Source organism: Physeter macrocephalus, chromosome 1 (assembly GCF_002837175.3).
Source record: "Physeter macrocephalus isolate SW-GA chromosome 1, ASM283717v5, whole genome shotgun sequence".
Taxonomy (NCBI): Eukaryota; Metazoa; Chordata; class Mammalia; order Artiodactyla; family Physeteridae; genus Physeter; species Physeter macrocephalus.
In genome coordinates this window covers 88,568,926-88,589,783 of record NC_041214.2, presented here as the reverse complement: position 1 = coordinate 88,589,783, position 20,858 = coordinate 88,568,926, and the positions used below count along the sequence as shown (strand labels likewise).

The following is a 20,858-nucleotide window of genomic DNA, read 5'->3' as shown; positions in this document are numbered from 1 at the left end:
GGGTTCGCGCCCCGGTCTGGGAGGATCCCGCATGCCGCGGAGCGGCTGGGCCCGTGAGCCATGGCCGCTGGGCCTGCGCGTCCAGAGCCTGTGCTCCGCAACGGGAGAGGCCGCAGCAGAGGGAGGCCCGCATACCACCAAAAAAAAAAAAAAAAAAAAAAAGACTGGTATAAACACATAATACTACACGTGGAAAATAGCCAAAAGAATGAAAAAAAATTTAATTATCCATCATGCTCCGATCCTTAAAGGGTACTACTTCTGTAGCACTCTGTATTAATACATAATTCTACTGAGGGAGCCCTATGTACGCACCTCTTGTGGTTTGTACATTGTAACCATCTGTTTATATCTGTCACCTTGAAAGAAGAATCTGGCAAGGCACCTGGTCAAGAGAGTTTGCTGAAAGGGACTTCAAGCCTTTGTGACAGACATTGGGGAAAGGAGGCCTGTCTCTTTTCCAGTGAGATGGTAACACCTTATGTCCAGTGAATACCAGGTATAAGCCTGGTTGCCCTTGTCGGCCCTGGCTTTGCTTCCCCCCATTATTTCGAATCCAGAAAAGCAAGCACCTTCATGGGAAGCAGGGCAGCCAATCTCATTACAGCTACTCCTGTCCCAGAACCACTAAGCTACTTTGCTCCCACAAAGCTATTTCAGCCCCAGGGACAACACAGCAGTCCCTCAAGGCAGAGGGAGAGCTTTGACTGAAGGCTGCCTTCTCGTCAGACTGTGGAGGGAGAGCTGGGGATACCACAGGGTTGATCGATGGGCAGGAGGTCTGGTTTGTCAGGCATCCCAGCCTGGCAGAGAGAGAGAGGAGGGAGACAGGGGGGTCAGAGGATGGGAAGGCAGGGCACAGAAGCAGGGGCAGACACACCAGATACAGGGACCCTCCTATGCCTCATCTCCTTTGACTCCAACAGAGAAGGAGGTGTAACTTTCAGAGAGGAAAGGAAAGAACCTGACTAAACACCACAACACAGACCCTCACTGAACCCAGTACCTCCCTACATTTATCAACTTGGTCTTGAAAGTATTTTTTTAGCTGTTTCACGCTCCACCAGCAAAAGACCAGTGTGCCAACCCTGGTGCCCAGAGACAGGACACTGAGAGCCCTAACACATTCCTGGAGCATCCCTCCCACGCACATAAACACCACTCGAGTGTGACAGTGGGTAAATTCCTGCAGTTGTCTGGGTCTCTTGCATACGCGCACCACACACGCCCAAGTGACAGGGCTGGGATGCAGGGTACTGCAGAGAGCTGCCTCTCATCCTCTGGCCCAAGCATCCTCCCGGCACCAAGGCCCGGCAGCCAAGGCTCCCGGGAAGAGAGGAAGGATGTAGTCTGGCTCCCAGCAGCCAGCCATCCCCAGGGCTCTTCCAGGGCTGGGAAGAGGCTGCCCAGCTGGTCATCCTGCCTACAAGCTCAGGCCTCATCCCACTCCCCCCCACCCCCTCAGCAAGAGCCTAGAGCTGAAGGGGCCTATTGTTGGGCCCTGGAGGTGGGGTGGGCCCAGAGCTGTGAACTGGAGAGCATTTACTCTGTGAGAGGGACTGCTCATTCCCTTGGGACAGCGCCCACACCAGAACCCCAGGAGCTAGGAACATCCAGTGCAGGGTGGGCTGCTGGGCCAGGGAGAGAAAGGGTCCGAACCTGGAAGCGAGAGAGATGTCAGGGACTGCAAGATATTTAAGATACCTTAAATCCCACCCATTTTAGAGATAAAGAAACTGAGACCCTGAAAGGGAAGGGACATGCCTGGTCTGAGGCACCTAAGAAGCTGTCATAGGGAATGGATCCCTAGGAGCTGGGGAGCAGTTCAGAGCAATGGTGATTCCTCTCTGGCCATGGAGGGGCAGCCCTGCCAAGGTCAGGGACTAATAAAGGTCAGGGGCCTGAGCAGAGAACCTGCCTCAGGAGGAGACATAACATCCAGGGGACAGGCAGAGACAGGAAGAACCTAGAGTTCTCACATCCAGCAGAAGCCCTTGGCTCCCAGGACCTAGAGCTGCTGAAGGAGGGCCCAGGCCAAACCTCTCACCCCACACGCCTCTTTAGTCACTCACCACATACTGACTGTGTGCTCACCCTGTGCTAGGTTTGGGGGACTATGAAGGAGGAGAAGTCACAATTCAGGTCCTCAAAAAGACACTGTGTGCGAGTTCTTTACTAAAAGTTTTATCTTTCATTGCCTGATTAACCTCCCCCCCCACTACCCTACATTATCCGCATCTTACAGATGAGGAAACTGAGGCTCTGGAGAGGTGACCAGGGTCACCTGTTACTGGAGAGTAACAGGTGAACCAGAATTCAGTCCATATACAACAGGACATGAAACTGCTTGGTTCAAGGATTTGGGCTCATGGAGGGCAGAGCTGGAGTCTTATTTGTTAAATATATACTAGATATTGAATGAAGCTGGAGTCTTATTTGTTAAATATATACTAGATACTGAATGAATTCATGGATTCTGTGAGGAAGTTTAAAGAGGCAATAGAGGCTCCAGGAAAAGATAGATTGCACAGATGCACATAATTTCACTCCTTCCCAAAACCCCACCAAAGCCAAAATTATCAAAAGATAAATTTTCTGAATGGCAAAAGTCCCTAAGGCTGGGAAGAACAGTAGAAGAGAAAACCACAACATAGCTTTGGAAGCTGGAAAGCAGATGGCCAGTGACTATGGAGAGCAGACCTGAGAAAATCCCCAATCCCAAGGTGAAAAGGACCTGATTGACCCCACAGAATCCTCAAAAGTCCTGGGAACTAGAAGCCCCAGAAACCTCTAGAAGAAGAACAGGTGCTAAAAATACAGAGGATTAGTCAAAAGCTGTTTAAGAAGCAGTTAGACCCCCCTGGACTCTCTCCCCAGTACAAAGCCACTGGGTTGCTGCCCTGGTACCATCCGGCAAAATCGGGATTTCCCTTCAGGGGTGAAGTGCAGGCCTCTGCACTGGCACAGCAGGCTTGGCTGAGAGCGGGGTGCCAGGGACCTAACAAGGAAAGCACACATAGATGTGGAGATCTCAGTCCGCTTCTCGACTCCCTCCAGGAACATGGAGCCAGGCCTCCACCTCCTGGCAGAAGACAGGAGTGTCCTTTCTGGGGACTCTGATCAGGCCAAGAAAGATATAAAGAAACCAACATTGGGAGTCCTCCACAAACCGAGCAGCCAGGTCACCATACAAAGAAGCTCGGTCAACAAGGCCACCCAGTGCTTGTAGTCAAGAGTAGATGACAAAAAAATATTGGACACCCAAGGAAAGCCTCTAACATGGAAGAAAGAGCAAAACACACAGAAAAAAGCAACTGAGAAGAAATGCAGACTATGCAGGAGAAGAAAATTTCTGACAGAAAATGCTCATTAATATCCTCAGAAAAACAAGATGTTGTATCTACAAAACAAGAAGAGAATAAATATCATTATTTTTTAATAGGGGGAATAAGAAATTACAAATATGACAGGAAACATAAAAAATTCAACAGACCCATCCTCACCCCAACCAACAAAGTCTGGCCCACAGCAGGTGCTCATAAATATCTGCTGAATGGATAAATGAGGCAGTATTTCATGAACTTTAATGCACATACAGATCACCTGGGGGAATCTTGTTAAAATGCAGATTCGGATTCCACAGATACGGGTAGGGTCTAAGTTTTACATTTCTAACAAGCTCCCAGTGATAATGTTCTGGTCCTTAGACCACACTGAGAAGCAAGGGTCTCTGCTAAACCCTGGAGCAGTGGTTTTTTGCACTGGCTGTGCATTAAAATCACCTGGGAGGTAGGAAAGTGTCTGTGTGTGGGCCCTGCCCACTGAAATTCTAATCAACTTGGTCTAGGTGAGACTCAGGCATCATATCTTGAAATCTCTGCAGATGAATCCATACTAGGGTCAAGAACTGCTGCGCTGGAGAAAGCCTGTAACTGCGCCAATCGTTGGTCCTGGCCAGAACAGTCCTGTTTTCAAATATTCTTTCCCATTGTTGACACTGACCACTCTCTCAGAAGGCCCTTCTCATCATGGCCGTGAGCATCAGTTTACAGGACTATTTACTATACAGATGGTAATTATTAATGCTAAGTCCCATTAATGTCAGTGGATGGAGAAATCATTCTACTAAATTTCCAAAAATTCATTCTGAGAATTTTTTCCGTATTAGGTTCACACACTTATCTTAATTTTTCTAATTAAAAAAAAATCTGGACCGTAAAACTTTAGCAAGTCCTTTAAAAAAAATAAAGGATTTTTTTAAGTGAAATGTGGATATCTCCCTAGCCAAAAATCCTAATCCATTATTCCAATGTTTCTGTTAAAACTTAAGTTGAATTTAGTAGTTTTGTGTCTACCTCATCCATGTCATGGGATAAAATAATATCAACAGACATTTACTGTTGTTAAAATTGCTAAAATCACAATAGAAGGGTTGGAGGATAAAGTATCTTCCACAATGGAGAGCAAAAGCCCATACCAAGTTACATAATTAAAGAATACTGGAGATAAAGAAAAGATGCTACAAACTCCTGGGCAACGGTGTAACACAAGTTCCACAAAAAGGATTGGGAATGATTTTAGACATTAATGTTAACTCTGGAACTTAAGAGCAATGTCCTTAAGATTCCAAAGGAAAGCAATTTCCAGCCTAGATCTCTATATTCAGCTAATTAAGTGACTGAGTATCAGACTGGCAAGGTCTCAAAATAATCTACTACTCTTTCACCCTCCTCTCTCAGGAAGCTACTAAAGGATGTACTCTACCAAACTAGAGAATAAACCAACAAAGGAGAAGATAGGAAACAGGAGAGAAAGGCACGGAAAGGCAGTGAAGGAAATGCCCAAGATGCTGAAAGGGAGATCCCAGGAGGACAGCTAAGCATCAGTGATAGAGAGCAATTAGTCCATGCCGCTTTAGGGCACAAGGCTCTGAAAGAGACTTCTTCAGAGAGGTGAATTTGATAGAATATCTAATAGAACTGACACCCTGAGAAATTTATACAGCTACTGGAGAGTTTAATTAATTGAAAAGTACATAGAAAACTAAGCAAACAAAAAAAGTAACTCCAGGAAGAACAAAAAGGTGCCCAGGAAAGGAAAAGTCACAGTTTACTACACCATAACAATATAAACAAGGAATAGTAGATTGAAGAAAAAATGAGATACGCCCAGAGTGGATGGGCTGTTAGATGGGATGAGTAGCAGGGTGGGAATGAGGGAATTAAAGTAAAATCCTCATCTTTGGCCAAGATGGAATAACATGGATCAGACTTACCCTCCTGACTGAAACAACAGAAAAATGGACAAAATATACAAAATGGTTTTGAAGACACCAGACATCAAGATGCAAAGGTCAGTGATACCTAGGAGATAGGAAACAAAGGAGGTCAGCCCTATGGTTGGGTTTCCAGGCTACAGAAGAGGGAAGGGAACCAGTTGGACCCCAAAGGACTCTCTGAGTTGAAGAGATGGAGCTGAGACTCTGGGGAGACTCAGGTGGCCAGAATTCACAGAACAGAGCATCAGAGAAGAGAGAGCACCACAGAAGTCTGTAAAAGATCCCCCTTGAGTAGTAAGCTGAGTACTAATCATCACATGAATGTATGGAAACTACCCAAGGCTGGGGAAGAGAACCACCCAAAAGGATTAGACATAACAGTGCCTGGTGCTCACAGGGCTGGGAAAAGTGCCTGTTCCCACTAGCCAGACTGGAAAAGCTAGGCAATGGGTAGAATACATAGGTGGGTCTTGCCTCAGCAGTGAGGAATTATTAGCCCCAGACTGAGCGTGGCTCTGGTCTCACCTAACAAATCTTAAAAATGAAATCCAAAAGGATCAAACTATTTCCCAGTCATTTAACTGCATTTCAGAACAAAGCTCAAGAATATTTATAGGAATACAAAAATACCCAGCAACGAACAAAGTAAAATGGATTGTCTGGCATTCAATAAAAAATTACCAGAGGGCTTCTGGTGCAGTGGTTGAACACCCACCTGCCAATGCAGGGGGCATGGGTTCAAGCCCTGGTCCAGGAAGATCCCACATGCCACGGAGCAACTAAGCCTGTGCGCCACAACTACGGAGCCTGCGCTCTAGATCCCACGTGCCACAGCTACTGAAGCCCACGCGCCTAGAGCCTGTGCTCCGCAACAAGAGAGCCACTGCAACGAGAAGCCTGTGCACCACAACGAAGAGTAGCCCCCACTCGCTGCAACTAGAGAGAAGCCCGCGCACAGCAACGAAGACCCAACACAGCCAAAAAAAAAATTACCAGGAAAAAAAAAAAAGCAAAAAACTATGATCTATAATGAGGAGAAAAAGCAATCAATCAAAACCAACCCAGAACTGACACAGATGTTAGAATTAGTAGAAAAAGACACTAAAACAATTATAACTATGTTTTTAAAAGACTATCATTGAACTTTTAGAATAACGACTACACTATATGAAATGAAAAAAATAAAGTGAATGGAATTTAAGTCAGATTAGACAGTACAGAAGAAAAAGTGGGTTAAACTGAAGACACAGTAATAGCACCATTACTATAGTAATACTAGACTACCCAAAATGAAACACAAAGGAAAAAAGATTCTTTTTTAAATGAACAAAGCATCAGTGTGCAGTGGGACAATTTCAAGTGGCCTAATATATGTGTAATTAGAGTTCCCAAGAAGAGTTGGGAACAGAAAAAAAACATGAAGAAACAACGACTGAAATTTTCCCACATTTGACAAAAACTAAGAGCCCACAGATTCAAGAAGCTCAATGACTTCAAACACAAGACACATGAAGAAAACTACACCATTGCACATCATAATCAAATTGCTCAAAATCAGTGATAACAGCTCAAAAAGTAGCTGGGGAGGGCAAGGGAGACATGCTACATACAGGGAACAAAGATGGCAACAGATTTCTTGCAGACACAATGGAAATGAGAGGACAGTGGCACAACATCATTAAAACTAATGATTTAGAATTCTATTCCAATGGAAATACCTTTTTAAAATAAGGGCTAAATAAACTTTCTAAATATACAAAAGCTGAAAGAATTCAACACCAGCAGACCTGCACTATAATAAATGGTAAAAGAAGTCCTTCAGACAGAAGAAAAATAATACATATAGAATATGGATCTATGCAAAGAAATGAACAGCACTGGAAATGGCAACTACATGGGTAAATAGTTAACAAATTTTTTTTTACTATATTTAAATTTCTTTAAAAGATAAATTGACTGTTTAAACAAAAATTATACCAATGTAGTGTGGGGTTTATAACATGTATAATTTTGATAATAATTGCATAAAGGAAGGGAAAAATGAAAATATTTTAAGGTTCTTCCATCACTTGAAGGCAGACTATGATAAATTAAAGATGTATATTATGAATCCTGCAGACATTAGAAGAAAAATATCCTCATAAACATATGATAAATTAAAGATGTATATTATGAATCCTGTAAACATTACAAGAAAAATATACTCATAAACACAGATGCAAAAATTCTTAACAAATTCTTCAGCAAATGGAATCCAGCAATATACATAAAGAATAATAATCATGACCCAATGGAGCTTGTCTCAGGAATGTGAGGTTGATTTAGCATTTGAAGATGAAATCAATGTAATTCATCACATTAACTAAAAAAGAAAATCCTATCATCATTTTGATAAACAGAAAAAACATCTGACAAAATCCAACATCCATTTCTATTAAAAATCTCTGTAAAATAGGAACAGAAGGGAGCTTCTTCAACCTGATAAAGATCATATATGAAAAACTTACAGCTAAATCATGCATAGTGGTGAAATACTGAATGTTTTCCCCTGAACATCAGGAACAAGATACCTAATCTTCTATTCAACATTATATCAGAGGATTAGCCAGTGCAATCAGGCAAGAAAAAGAAATAATAGGCATAAAAACCAGAAAGGAAGAAGTAAAACTGTCTATATTAGCAGATGACATGACAGTCTATGTATAAAATCCAATGGAAGCTACAAAAAAGCCACTAGAACAACCTGTTTAGCAAGGTGGGAGGGTATAATATACAAAAGTCAATTTTATTTATATATACTAACAACAAACAATTGGAAATTGAAATTTAAAAAACAACACCATCTTATAGCAACATTATTGGCAACAGCAAAAAGGTAGTAGCAACCATTGATAGATGAATAAATAAAATCTGGTATATTCATACAGTGGATTACTATTCAGCCTTAAAAAAAAAACAAAGAAGGGAATTCTGACACATGCTAGAACATGGATGAACCCTGAATATGTTATGGTAAGTGAAAAAAGTCAGTCACAAAAGGACAAATACTGTATGATTCTACTCCCATGAGGTATTTAGAGTAGTCAAATTCGTAGAGACAGAAAGTAGAATGTGATTGCCAGAGGTGGGAGGAGACGGGGGAATACAGAGATTGTTTAATAGGTAAAGAGTTTCAGTTTTGCAAGATAAGAAAAAGTTCTGGAGATGGATGATAGTGATGGTTGTTCAACAACATGAAAGTACCTAACTCTGCTGGACTATACACTTAAAAATGGTTAAAATGGTAAATTTTACGTTGTGTATATTTTACCACAATTAAGGTAGGTAAATTTTTTAACAAAAAACTGAATTCCATTAAAAATACAATTTACAATAGCATCAAAAATATGCAATATTTAAGGATATATCTGACAAAAGATTTAAAAGATCTGTACATTGTAAACTACAAAACATTGGTGAAATTCTTAAAAATCTAAATAAATACAGAGATACACATTGTTCATGAGTCAGGTTCAATATTGCTAAGATAGCAATTCTCCCCAAATTCATCTGTAGATTCAATGCAATCCCAGCAGGCTATTTTGTAGAAATTTACAAATTGTTCTAAAATGCGTACGGAAGTGCAACAAACCTAGAATAACTAAAGCAATTTTGAAAAGGAAGAACAAAGTTTAAGATCTTTCCTTGGTTTCAAGGCTTACTATAAAATCTACAGTGATCAAGATAATGTGGTCCTGGGATAAAGACAGACAAGTTAGATCAATGGAACAAAACAAAGTCCACAATTGGATCTAAACACATACAAACAACTGATTTTTGATAAAGGTGCAAAGGGAACTCCACGGAGAAACAAGTCTATTCAAAAAATTTTGCTGAACAATTGGATGCCCATATGCAAAAAACTGAACTTCCATTCGTACCTTGCACCATATACTAACCTAAGAATTAACCCCAAATAGATTGTAGACCTAAATGTAAAACCCATAACTATAAAAGTTATAGGAGAAAACCATCATGTTTTGGGTTAGGCAGAGAGTTCTTAAACACCAAAAGCACAATGCATAAAAGAACAAGCTGGTAAACTCGAGTTCATTAAAAGTTAAAACGTCTGCTCTTCAAAAGACACTGTTAGGAGAATTAAAGTGCAAGCCAGAGCCTGGAAGAAAATACTTGCAAATCACATATCTCATAAAAGGCTTGAATCCATAATATAAAAGAACTCCCAAAACTCAGTACAAAAAAAACCCCCACACAATTAAAAAATGGGTAAACAATTTGAACAGACACATCCCCAAAGATATACAAATGGCAAATAAAATGAAAAGATGCTCAACATTCGTCATCAGAGAGATGTAAATTAAAACCAAAATGAGATACAATTACAGACCTATTAGTATGTCTAAATTTAAAGAGACTGATCATACCAAGTGCTGACAAAGTAGTGAACAAACTAGAACTTTCATACACAGCTGGTGGGTACATAAAATGGTACAACCACTTTGGAAAACAGTCTGGCGGTTTGTTAAAAATTAAATGTACACCTACCATATGATCCAACTATTCCAGTCCTAAGGATTTACCCAGGAAAAAAAGCATATGTCCGTACAAAGACTTACACATATGTTCATAGCAGTTTTACTTGTAATAACCAAAAACTGAAAACAACCCATCAGGAGGTAAATGGATAAACAGACTGTGGTATACTACTCAGCAGTAAAAAGGAATAAGCAATTGATACCCACAAAAACATGGATGAATCTCAAAATAATTATGCTGAGTGAAAAAAGCCAGGCCAAAAAAAAAAAAAAAAAAAAAAGAGCACATATTGTATGATTCCATTTACATAAATTTTAGGTAATGCAAACTAATGTATAGTGACAGAAAGCAGACTATTGTTACCTGGGGAAGGGGGATGGCAAAGGAGGGGTGGGATGGAGGGATTATAAAGGGGCACAAAAAACTTTTGGGGGTTTGGGAATAATGGGTATGTTCATTATCTTGATTGTGGTGGTGGTTTCACAGGTATACACATATGTTAAAACTTATTAAATTATGTTTTAAATATGTGCCATTTACCACATCATTATACCTCAATAAAGCTATTATTAAAAACAAACACTTAGGGGGCTTCCCTGGCGGCACAGTGGTTGAGAGTCCGCCTGCCGATGCAGGGGACACGGGTTCGTGCCCCGGTCTGGGAGGATCCCACATGCCGCTGAGCGGCTGGGCCCGTGAGCCGTGGCCGCTGAGCCTGTGCGTCCAAAGCCTGTGCTCCGCAACGGGAGAGGCCACAACAGCCGGTCTGGGAGGATCCCACATGCCGCGGAGCGGCTGGGCCCGTGAGCCATGGCCGCTGAGCCTGCGCGTCCAAAGCCTGTGCTCCGCAACGGGAGAGGCCACAACAGTGAGAGGCCTGCGTGCCACAGAAAAAAAACAAAACAAAAAACACTTCATCTTCCAGGATAACGCACAGGGCAGGGGGATAATTGTGGGCTCAGGGGCTAGAGGTAAAGGTCTGGGAGCGCTGACCCCTCCTGCCTAATGTCACTGGCCATGGCTCCTGGGAAGGTGGACGCTAGGCTGGCAAAGAAGGGTCTGAGCCCTCTGCACTCAGGACACTGTAGGGAAAACCAGGGCCCGCCTCACACGCGAGGAACTGAAGCCCCGAAATGTTATCCGAGTTACACACTAGTTACACAGCTAGTAAACCCAGATCTGCCAAAGTCCTCTTTCTCTTCATCTACCACAAATTCAAGAATCAACCTGAAACAGGGTGAAGGTGTATGCTTATGTGCATGTGTTTAGAACAGTTCTCTCCATTGAAGCCAGAGCGCAAGAACCAGTCTGGCCGTCCCAGAAGAGCCAGACACCTTGGACACAGCAGCTGAACTTCCGATGCATGAGTGTTTGGGGTGGCAGGATGACAGGCAGGCATGGGATGAAGTTGACAGTCAAGTCTGGGTCTGCATGGGGAGCAGGCTAACTGGCTCCTCCAGCAGAGTCCCAGCAGCTGCCTGCTTAGGACGCGACCACCACTCCCCCTGACCCAACAGAAAAGGACTATCTCCACCCAGTCCGGTTGGGACAGGGGTCTGGGGGCCATCTGACTTAGAACCTCTCCTTGGGGTGGGGCAGAGATGGGTCTTGGCTAAGGCCCTGAGACAAGCAGCAACTCTGTACCCACCCCCACCCGAGAACTAGAGAAGCAAGAACCCAGACAGTGCCAGGTAAGAGGTGAACATCCCTAGGCAGATGAGGCCCACAAGTGGCCAACCAAGCCCCTGTGGGGCAGGAATGAATAGGCCTGGCACCCAGGCCATGAGGAAGTCAACAGGAAGCCAAATTTAGCCCCCACCTCTGCAAGCCCCACCTCTAAGCTGGGCTGAGAGCTGGCCCTGGCTGGTACAGAACCCATGATGCCACAGCTGCCCATCTGTCCACCTCCATGGGGTGGGGCTGAGGTCTGGGCCACAGAGGATGCCCAGAGTCCAGCAGTGCAGACACTCTCTCCTATCCCACACTTTGAGGTTGGGGTCCTGAGAGCCCACACGGAGGCAGAAGTCCTCACCAGCTCTCCACCCTTCTGCCCACTATTTATCCTTGGCTCTGGGCCCTCAGTATTAATCAAATGTGACAAGAAGGTGTGGCGGGAGCAGGCCAGGCTCGTGCCCAAGTTACCGGCTGCCACACTCACATCTCGGCTCACGTGGCCAAGAGGGTTACAAGATAAGGTCCTGTTAATGCAATGCTGCCCCTTCCCTTTTTTGGAACGTGTTTTGAGGACGTGAGGCAGCCTGTGCTGATTGCACCAAGCCAGCTATGGCATGGAGGCACCCCTATCTCCACCGGTAAACGGGTGGAGGGAAGTGGAGGGGCGGAGGGGTGACTACTTCCTCTGCAACCTCAGCCTGGGACTACGCCTCTCTCCCTTCTGCCCAGGCCTGGCAGCCACCCAGACAGTCTCACCGCCAGTCTAGACTCTAAGGAAATGTCCCATCACTCCAGTTGGCATATACAGTACTGGGGGGAGGGGTGCTGTCTCGCTGTTGAACACTGCACTGCTTCATTCCTCTCCAGGTTTAAACACAGGGGAATGAAAAAAGGCAGTCTGGAGACCACGCTCTCCTGAGATAACTGCAGCCCCCTCCTTCCAAACACACCAATTCCAGTTGAGAACAGAATTGGGATTCCTTACCTGCTGCCTTCCACTGACTCTCTGCAGACAAAGCTTCTATGATGTCCCGGCTGAGGTGGCAGAAAAGGACCCAGCAGGACACTGCCTGCTATCGGGCAGTGGTTTCCAACGCTCCCAGGTTCACGGCGCTCTTCTGCCCCCCCACTCTCCAAACCCCTACATCCTGCGCTCACCACGGCCCTGGCCCGGCCCGATGGTGGTGCTGAGCAGCCGGCCTGTGAGTTACCACCTCCTCCTCCGTCTGCGCCTCCGGATCCTGTGTCCCTCCAGGGGCCCCTCTCCCTCCTGGAACCCTTTCCCGTCCAGGTATGTTTCCTGGACAGCCCGCACCACCTGCCCTTCCTGCACCCCGGGTAGCCAATTTGCTTCCTGCACCCCCAGGCGCCCCTCTCCCTCAGGCCCCTGGGGCCCCACTGGCCGGGCCCTCCCCACCAGTTCGAGTCTCTTGCGGCGTGCCGGGGCCGCTCCCAGTACCTCTGCCTCCCCTCTGAGGTGCCCGCAGCTCTCCCAGTACTGCTCTCCCCGCTCCTCGGAACTTTCGAGCTCGTCTCTGCTCTCCCAGAGGCCGTCCCCGAGCTCGGACAGCTGCTCGGGCTGCTGTAGGAGCCTGCGTGGGCTCCCCTCCCCCTGCTCCTGCACCCCGGTGCGAGCCTCCCCCCGCTCCTGCACTGCGGGGCTGCCTCCCCCTTTCTCCTGGTGCTGCTTGCGGGGGCCCAGCCCCTCCTCCTGCACCACAGGCCAGCCCGCGGAGCCCGTCCACGGCGGCGGGCACCTCCAGTCCGCGCCGTCCGCAGGCCCCCACACCACCCCCAGGCTGGGCTCGCGGCCCCGGCCGCCCCGCTCCTGCACCCCCGGGCCCACCCCGCCCTCCTCCTGCACGGCCGGACCCACGCCCCCCTGCTCCTCCACGCCGAGCTTCAGCCCGCGGAGCTGCTGCGGGCCCCAGCTGAGAACCCCGATCCGCTGAGGCTGCTGCTCCTGCAGCGCTGGGCAGAGCCCGCCGCGGTCCTCCTGCGCTCCCGGCCTAGGGCCCCCAGCCGGCACTGCCCAACGCACTCTCCTGCCCCCCAGAGGCCGCGCGGTCCCGCCCCTCCAGATGGTGCTGCCCTCGTCGCCCGGTCACACCGGCCCCCACCCGGCTCCTTCCGCCCCGTCCCCCGGGGGAGGGGGCTGCGGGGTCGCGTCCCCTCCCGCTCCACCCCCACGTCCCGGTCCCGGCTCCCAGCCCTTGCTCCTGGGCGTCGACGTCCGCCCCCCGGGCGCCACGCCCTGCGCCTGCCCCCGCAGGTGCTGCGGCCCAGCGCCCCGGCCCGATAACCAAGAGCGCCCGCCCTCCTGCCGGGGGTTCCCGGAGCCAGCCTGCGCCTGCGCCGCCCGAGGGGGGCGGAGCCTGGCCGGATTGGCCCGCCCTCTTAAGGGGCCATGTCCCACTTACTTCTCCTTCTTCCTTCAGAACCGCTACTGCTGCCCCTTCTTCATCCACCAGAAACCCTGTTTGCGCCTTCCTGTGGAGCCAAAGGGAGAAGAGGTGAAGCAGAAGGTAGGGAGTTCACACTGAGATGGTGTAGTCAACAGGGCCCAATGGAGGAGCGCTGAAATAGGAGTCTCGAATTCTAAGTAGCAGTTCAGCTGCTCCTGACTTATGAGTGTAAAAACAACCACTTCCCTCTGGCCTCAGTTGCTTCATTTCTAAAATGAAGAGGAGGTTGGACCGGAAAGTTTCCAAGGTCCCAATCCAGTGAGTGTTTGACTGCAGAGAGGGACTCTAGTCCTAATCTTTCAGCAGCAGCCCAGAGACCTATGAACCTGGGCTGCCTCCACCCTTTCCCTGGGGCCAAGGGAGAGCTGGGCTCAGGCCTGTGACACTTCCTGTTGGGAATACAGGCAGAAAGAGTCCCAGGCAAAGGGGGCCTTCCTCTCTCCTGCACTGCTCTCTCTTGGGTCTGTACCCCGCAAGGAGGAGAAAATTCAGAGGTCCTTCTCCCAGTGATAGTGCAACCTGCAGGCGCAGATCCTAGCACAGCTGGAGGTGGCCTTGGGCTGCCAAGCTTAGAACCCAAAAGCTTAGGGCAAGTTGGCCCTGTTCTGACTGTACCTCATCTATAAGATGCGTTTAATAATAAAACAACTCCAGACAGAACTGTCCCAAGGATCAGACATCAGAGAACTGTGTAAGGGTGACTCCTTCTGCACTCCTGCTTTCCAGCATTGGGCCCAAGGGCTCTGGCCTGAGGACAGTAGGACAATGAGAAGGGGGCGGGTTCTAGACAGCTATGGGGGGGCTGGACTGGGTGGATTTGGGTCATGGCATCTTGCCCTGTGAGGTGAGCAGGGCAACTTTATACTAAATCATTCGATAACAGTGTGTGTAAGGGGGTTGCCCTTCACCATGCAGCCAGGGCCACTGAGCAGGAAGTTGAATGCACCCCACCTGGGCCGAGACAGGGTCTAGGGCAGGCAGTACTCCACAGGTGATAGAACTGAGGCTCTACACGATTAAGTAACAGCTGGTAGTAGTGAAGCCAGAATTTAAATCCACTTTTCTGACTCCCAAGTCTGCTCTGAACCAATAAGGCACAACAAAGCAACACCATACCCAGGAGCTTTGGGAAGCATCAGGTCTTAAAGTAGAAGATAGATGGGCCCCTGGGCTGGACAGCTGGTGATTGTCAAGTGGAGCAAAACTGAAGTTTTGTCCTCAGCCAGACAAGAATGACGCCCGTTTCCCTTCCTCCATTAATATGGATGGAATGAACTAGCAGTGGGGAATTTGTTGCAACAAAAATAGAAATGAAGTTTTTCCTCTCCTGAGAACAAGGAAAGCAAAGGGAACAGTGAACAGGCTAGAGAAGAAACAAACGGGTCGGAAAGAGTTAATCACTCGTAGCTTTATTTTAACTGTTGCTAATCTGTAGTGTCTGTAACTAGATTTGTCCTTCACAAAGCTAATCTATTACTCCCTGGCACTATGTGAATTATATCCTGCATTGTAATACCCCCTAACTCTATGTAAATTACATCATGCACCTATGTATACCCTGCACTCCCTTGTAACAAATCACCCCTTGTAGCCTTTTGCATTTCAGAAAGAAAGATAAACCAGAGACAAACAGGCTCAACTACCGCGCTGCTGGACCCAGTTACCCAGCTGCCTGACACCAGCTGTGACTGTTTTGAAATAATGCAAGAAGAATGCAAGACCTTCACAATTTTGATCCTTATCATATACCCTGGACTGTGAACCCCACCTATAAGATCTTGTCTGATTCCCCGGGAAGGGGGGGCACAGTTCTTGAGGTGCTGAAGGGGGCGGGTTCTAGACAGCTATGGGGGGGCTGGACTGGGTGGATTTGGGTCATGGCATCTTGCCCTGTGAGGTGAGCAGGGCAACTTTATACTAAATCATTCGATAACAGTGTGTGTAAGGGGGTTGCCCTTCACCATGCAGCCAGGGCCACTGAGCAGGAAGTTGAATGCACCCCACCTGGGCCGAGACAGGGTCTAGGGCAGGCAGTACTCCACAGGTGATAGAACTGAGGCTCTACACGATTAAGTAACAGCTGGTAGTAGTGAAGCCAGAATTTAAATCCACTTTTCTGACTCCCAAGTCTGCTCTGAACCAATAAGGCACAACAAAGCAACACCATACCCAGGAGCTTTGGGAAGCATCAGGTCTTAAAGTAGAAGATAGATGGGCCCCTGGGCTGGACAGCTGGTGATTGTCAAGTGGAGCAAAACTGAAGTTTTGTCCTCAGCCAGACAAGAATGACGCCCGTTTCCCTTCCTCCATTAATATGGATGGAATGAACTAGCAGTGGGGAATTTGTTGCAACAAAAATAGAAATGAAGTTTTTCCTCTCCTGAGAACAAGGAAAGCAAAGGGAACAGTGAACAGGCTAGAGAAGAAACAAACGGGTCGGAAAGAGTTAATCACTCGTAGCTTTATTTTAACTGTTGCTAATCTGTAGTGTCTGTAACTAGATTTGTCCTTCACAAAGCTAATCTATTACTCCCTGGCACTATGTGAATTATATCCTGCATTGTAATACCCCCTAACTCTATGTAAATTACATCATGCACCTATGTATACCCTGCACTCCCTTGTAACAAATCACCCCTTGTAGCCTTTTGCATTTCAGAAAGAAAGATAAACCAGAGACAAACAGGCTCAACTACCGCACTGCTGGACCCAGTTACCCAGCTGCCTGACACCAGCTGTGACTGTTTTGAAATAATGCAAGAAGAATGCAAGACCTTCACAATTTTGATCCTTATCATATACCCTGGACTGTGAACCCCACCTATAAGATCTTGTCTGATTCCCCGGGAAGGGGGGGCACAGTTCTTGAGGTGCTAGCCTGCTGTGTTTTCCCCTTTGCCAGGCAAAGATTAAAGCCATTTTTCTTGTTCCTCCAAAACTCTGTATTTCTGTTGGGCATTGGTGCACAGAGAGCCAAGATTTTTGGCATCAGTCTGACCAGATTTGGGGGATCAATAGATGAAAACAACTGATTTGGAGCAAGTTTCTCTGCTGGTAAATCAAGCTCTAAATCAAACAAGGCAAGGGGTCAAAGCACCTACATGCTGGATTGTTCTGCTGGGTGATTCTCCTAGGGGAGCCCAGCTCCCCATTCTCCCATCTCCTTTCCAGTTGCTCTCAAGAGCCAGACCCATGCCTCCGACATCGCTAGTGCAGGGTTATCTGGAGCTTTAGGCTCACAGAAAAGAGTTCTCCTGCTGCCTTCCCCCATCCTGCCATCTCAACTCCTGGACTTGCCCCACCACCACATTGAGCACTGGGGCTGTGATGGAAGTTGTCTTGGAGCATGTCTCCTTCTCTGCATTGTGTTTGACTCTGTTACTAGTAGCTGGGGAGACTGCTTTCTCCCAAGGGAACTGACAGCACAATGGAGGAAATGAGACACAGGCTAGAAACACAAGGCTTAGGAGATTCAGGAGGCTGTGGGGATAACCCCGACCCTCCAACGTGCCTGTGCCAGTCTCTTCCCAGATCTGAAACTTGAAAAGAGCTGCCCACAGCAGAGTGATTCTGCAGGGAGAAGGGCTTTTCAGGTCTAGTTCTAAGCAGAGGCAGCCCAAGCTGCTTGAGGGAGGCTTGTGGCAGTGCCTTGAAGAATCTCCACTGTGAGATGGTTGCATGTGTGGGGTTAGCAGGAGGGCAAGGAAGGCAACGGCGGGTTGTGAAGGCAGCCTTGCTCATACCTGTAAGCAGGTGCTCGGCCAAGAGTGTTGATGCTGCGGAGTGATTGGGCTGAAGGTTTTTTGGGTTCTGTTTTGTTTTTAAAAATAGAGCAATGTTTTTTAAACTACTCTTGCAAACTGTTAGCTGGAGGTGAACTGAATTTAGTGAGTTTTAACTGGTTTATTTATTTATTTATTTATTTATTTTGGCTGCATTGGGTCTTCGTTGCTGCATGCGGGCTTTCTCTAGTTCCAGTGAACGGGCTTCTCATTGTGGTGGCTTCTCGTTGCGGAGCATGGGCTCTAGGCACGTGGGCTTCAGTAGTTGTGGCACATGGGCTCAGTAGTTGTGGCTTGTGGGCTCTAAAGCACAGGCTCAGTAGTTGTGGCGCATGGCCTTAGTTTCTCCGCGGCATGTGGGATCTTCCCAGACTGGGCTCGAACCCATGTCCCCTGCATTAGCAGGCGGATTCTTTATCACTGCACCACCAGGGAAGTCCCTTAACTGGCTTTTTTTTTTTTTTTTTAGTGTAAGAGGACAGTAATAGAAAACATCAGAATATAATTTTCTGAACTTTTCATTGAAGTATAACATGCATCCAGAGAAGTGCAAAGACTTGGGCATTTTACAAAGTGAATATACCCAGCACTGAGATCAAGAAACACCATAATCAGGATCCGGAAGTCCCCCCAAATGTAAGTTTTAAAAGAAACTATAATCTTCAAGCATGTCCTTCATATTTATGATTTACTTTTAACTTTCTGACAACCCTCCCTGGCCTCTGCCCACCAACATAAACTCCACAATGACAGGAAGTTTTGTCTGGGGACAAGACTGGCACAGGCACCTAGAACAATGCTGAGTATACAGTAGGTGCCAGCAATATCTATTGAATGGATGAGAGTGCATCACAGATAGTGTAACCAAGCAGGACCCTATGGGGCCTTCCCAGGACAGACCCTGCCCCCCACCATGTCCTCTGCCTCCCTCTTGTCTGTAGAAAAACTTTAGCCTCCTAGGCCTTCCCCAACTTCCAAAGAATAAATTTAATCAGAGAAGTAAGAAAATGCAGAAAGAAAGGAAAACAGCCAAGCAAGACAGAATAATAATAGTTTAGTCATTTAACAAAGTCAAGGACTGTTAGTTCCTCCTCAAGGGCTATAGATAATATACTGGGCCATATCCTTTGAGCTGTGTGACAGCTACTAAAACCCCCACGAGGTGGAAGAAGTTAACTGCATGCTGCCCACAAGCACGTAGACCCCAGACCAGTTGGAATCAGGAGGTTGATGATGTTGATTCCCAATTACTCACCACCAACCAATCAGAAGAGTGTCCACGAGCTGATCATCCACCCCTCTCTCTCACCCTGTCTTTAAAAACCTTTCCCCAAAAGCCATCAGGCAGTTGGGTCTTTGGAGCACTAGCAGCCTGGACTCCTTGCTTGGTGCCCTGCAATAAACACTGCGCTTTCCTTCACCACAATCTGGTGTCAGCAGATTGGCTTTACTGTGCCCGAGTGAATGGACTGAGGTTTGGTTTGGTAACAATAGTAAAGGTATGGTTTCATTATATATACACAGGTGTGCTCTACATCTTGATATAAAATGTGTTTCTTTCTGCAGATCAGAGGCAAAGACTTCTGAAGGCCAGTGCTCCAACCTGAGAAAGCTGTGGAGGCTGTGGTTCAGGCCCGGGGAATGAGCGTGGACGAAGTAGAATAGTATGCTGACTAGACCAGTGCTTCTCAAACTGCAGTGTGCCACTGAATGACCCAGGCGTCTGGTTGAAAGGCAGGTTCTGATTCAGCAAGCTGGGAAGGGGATGCTGCGGTTCTACATTTCTGTCAATCTCCTACACTTGGTTAGCAAGGCCTTGAACCCAGAGATTCTCAATAATGCTGTACATAAGAATCACATGGGAAGCTTTTAAAAACACTGCTCCCCAGGTCCCACCCCAGAACAATTCAGTTGGAATCTCTGGAGTGGGGCTCAGCATCCATAGGTTTTAAAAACTCCCCTGGTGATTCCAGTGTGCAACCAGAGACAGTGGGTGCTGGTTCCCTGGAGTACCCCCAGTGCCTGAGCTGAGGTGGGAGGGAAGTGAGGAGTGGGGTCAGGTCTGGTGTCTGAGCAAATGATCCAGTATCACAAAGGGCAAGAGATTTCTTAGTCAGGAATGGACCATTTGCCCCTTAGTGGAGGTGAAGGGAGGGATTTCTGAAGGAATTCTTTGGCGTGGGGCTATCTGCTAACCCAGGTCACGTCCTCCCAGGACCAAGAACAGACCCGTGCCTTGACCTTTTCAAGCAAGTCAGAGCTCCCCAGAGCTGCTCTGGGGGCTGGGCTCACATGCCCCCAAGCAGTTCAGACATTTTCAGAACCTTACTAGGACAGTGGGAGGAGGTGCTGCCAGCTGCTCCCACACCCTGCCCCCTCTGCCCTGCTAGAGAAAGAGCCAGATGAGTCCAGAGATTACAAGCCCTGGATCAACATGGACTATTCAGGATGAAGCGCCATAGTCCTGGGTTCTGACGCCCTCTGGTGGACACTTAGAGTTGAAGTTGGTAACCAACAGACTACAGTGTCCAGGTACTCTTTTATTTATTTATTTTTTAAACTTTTAATACAATTTTTAAAGGTTACTTTCCATTTACAGTTATTGCAAAATATTGGTTGTATTCCCCGTGTTGTACAATACACCCTTGAACCTATCTTACACCCAATAGTTTGTACCTCCCATTCCCCCACCCTTACACCCCCCCCACTGGTAATTAGTTTGTTCTCTATATCTGCAAGTCTGCTTTTTTGTTTTATTCACTAGTTTTTTGTATTTTTTAGATTCCACATACAAGTGATATCATACAGTATTTGTCTTTCTCTGTCTGATTTATGTCACTTAGCATAATGCCCTCCAAGTCCATCCATGTTGCTGCACATGGCAAAATTTTGTTCTCTTTTATGGCTGAGTAGTATTCCATTGCGTGTGTGTGTGTGTGTGTGTGTGTGTGTGTGTGTGTGTGTGTATTACAGATTCTTTATCCATTCATCTGGGTTTTTTTGCTTGTTTTTGCCTCAGAAAATTTATAATTTATTTCTTTAGATTGAATAGTTGATTTACAATGCTGTGTTAGTTTCTGGTGTACAGCAAAGTGATTCAGCTATATATATATATATATATAT

At 46.8% G+C, this 20,858-nt stretch overlaps 1 protein-coding gene and 1 long non-coding RNA gene across 6 annotated transcripts in view; one reads left to right on the top strand and one right to left on the bottom strand.

Moving 5' to 3' along the window:
* Positions 1-13,113, bottom strand: part of TNK2 (tyrosine kinase non receptor 2) — a 28,663-nt gene extending 15,550 nt beyond the window's left edge. The window contains exon 1 of one of the 3 annotated variants that reach the window (XM_055084750.1): positions 12,474-13,113. The gene's annotated coding sequence lies outside the window, so the exon portion shown is untranslated. The remainder of the gene's footprint in view (positions 1-12,473) is intronic. The other 2 variants (XM_028492789.2, XM_028492798.2) reach the window with 2 other exon arrangements.
* Positions 13,114-13,838: 725 nt separating this feature from the next.
* LOC102984765 (uncharacterized) overlaps positions 13,839-20,858 on the top strand; it is a 29,803-nt gene continuing 22,783 nt past the window's right edge. For 2 of the 3 annotated variants that reach the window (XR_447947.4, XR_008617304.1), the window contains exons 1-3: positions 13,839-14,013; positions 18,205-18,371; positions 19,302-20,267. This is a non-coding gene — a long non-coding RNA (uncharacterized lncRNA). The remainder of the gene's footprint in view (positions 14,014-18,204; positions 18,372-19,301; positions 20,268-20,858) is intronic. The other variant, XR_008617305.1, reaches the window with a different exon arrangement.